The sequence below is a fragment of the Nanorana parkeri genome, unplaced genomic scaffold (assembly GCF_000935625.1).
Source record: "Nanorana parkeri isolate BGI_ZX_2015 unplaced genomic scaffold, ASM93562v1 scaffold2195, whole genome shotgun sequence".
Classification (NCBI taxonomy): domain Eukaryota; kingdom Metazoa; phylum Chordata; class Amphibia; order Anura; family Dicroglossidae; genus Nanorana; species Nanorana parkeri.
Genome location: NW_017308463.1, coordinates 159,175 through 161,408, shown reverse-complemented (window position 1 = coordinate 161,408; position 2,234 = coordinate 159,175). Strand labels below are relative to the sequence as shown.

Here is a 2,234-nt window from a genome sequence, read left to right as displayed (position 1 = left end):
AGCTAGCCATAAGATCACGGCTGGCTCCGCCCAGCTGTCAGAAGCAGGCTGTCGGCTGGCCAATGGCCAGCCGCTCGGCCAGCTTCGGCTTTCAGCGCGGCTCACCCGAGCTGAGGCATATGCGTTTGGCTCGACTGGGCCGCTCGGCCACGTTCAGGAGCTGTACGGGCTATAGTGAATAGCCCGTACAGCACCTCTTCAGGTTCTACGGAATCGAAGGGGTCCTGGGGCCGAAGCTAGCCGAAGGATCGGCCCGAAGCTACGGCTAGATCCATCGGCAGCTTCATGAATAGACCCCTTAGTTTGGGCTTCAGATCGGGTCTGCTGGAAAAACTGACAGGCGGACTCCATCGGACCAGCCGCATGAAAGAGGCCTAAAGCTGAACTTTAGAAACAATCTTTTTTTCAAATGTACATTGGTCCAGCTTGGTTACACCCCTTTCTTAATATTTCACATCTGGAGGGCTGCTGGGAATGCATAAATTCACCTGTGCTACATACAGACAGAGGTGGTCTTTCCCGAATGACTTGCTGTCTGTATACTGAACACAGGAAATAGCTTGCTCGGCACCTTCACCATTCAGAGAACGTCTTGTATTTTTTAATGAATACAAGACCTATAGCTCTGCAATGATCAAAGCTCTTGGTACCTGCTGATAGGAGAGCTCTAGCTCTGACTCACAAAATCTGCAGAGAGACCACTGCTTCCACATAGATAGTAATAGTCCTTCGTGTTCTAAAGGAAACAAACTTTGCTCATCTTCACATATTTTGTTTTGATGTGCATGGAATGTATTTAGCTGATTTAAAGTGATAGTTCAACAGGGCTTCAAAACTAGACATGCAACATACAAGTGGTTAACATCTGTGCTTGTGGTGTGCCATAAAACAAAAGTGTTGCAATGCACTGACCAGGTGTGCTGGGGCACTGCAATACACTTAGCATTTAACATTGTGGTAATGCGTAATTCTAACACACATTACCGCAGCGCACTAATGCAAACAGATCTTTACAACTGAAATTGTGTAGAGAAATAAGGTACATTTTATAACTAACCCCTTGCCTATAGGCTAATAGATACACCAATATACAAATATATCTGGATAGAATTTTTAGTACCCTGAACATTTTTTCTCTCATCCAACCATTAGTATCAAGAGTGAAAGAAGCTTGTCCATTGTCGTCTGTCACTAAGGTGTCGTTGATCGAGTGATCATCATTTGTTAGGTAAACAGTAATGCCTGGTATAGGGTTATCACCAACATCCACCACTTTAATCTAAAAGAAGACACAAGAAGATACAATCAGTTGGGTTACAGGCTTAGCACTTCGTATTGATTATGATTTTACTTTATAGCGTGTTCGTACAATGCCAGAAATAATCAGGAGTCCGCACAGTTATTGAACATTATTTTTACTGGCTTTTCTAAGTAATTATTATGGAGTATATTTATAACCAATTCGCAGGGTCATTTGCCCCACAAATCTTTCTGAATGTTCATTCTGTGCGAATAGAAAACAAACATTTGTAGATATATTTTCATTTCAAGTCAAATGTATGTAATGTAATACTGCCTGTAGTAATAATAATAGTTTTTTTTAGTGATTATTGATTTACAATGCACTTAGTAGTAGTTTTTCCTTTATGGAATTCAAATCAGAAGGAAGAATCCGGCCATGCACCGTGTCCTGCTTCTCAGTATTTCATTAAAGATCACACAGGATCGACTAGTCCCGCCCACACTGACACGTTTCACCCAATTAGAGCTTAATCGTAGAGATAGAGGTGGACCTGCGGTAGGATGTATGTGTACCAGCAAGTTCAGTTGCATTTCATTATGCCATTTCATTAACACTATGGGGTCTATTCACTAAGCTGCCGAGGGCAGCCGAGTGAATGACCGATCAGAAGTGAAGTGAGCTGAACACTGTTCTGCTATTCACTTCAGGCTCGTACGGCTGATTTCAGCCGTACATCGGCTGAAATCAGCCGTACATCGGCTTGCTTCGTGTGGCTTCGGGTCGGCCGAACATGCTCAGCATGTTCAGCCGACCCGAAGTGCAGAAGGAGTTCGATTCAGCCGATCCAACATCTGGATCGGCTGAACCGAACCTCCGGCAGGCTTCTCACTGCTGTTCGGGCTATTCTTAAAGATGCCGAACAGCAGTGAGTGAATAGCCGAATGCCGCTGAGCGGCATTTGGCTCGGCTGTTCTGCTCGGTCCCTCAGAGG

General features: G+C 44.5%; 1 pseudogene; it reads right to left on the bottom strand.

The window, feature by feature from the left end:
- The window catches only part of LOC108801017, a 66,152-nt pseudogene that overhangs the window by 31,307 nt on the left and 32,611 nt on the right, over positions 1-2,234 (bottom strand).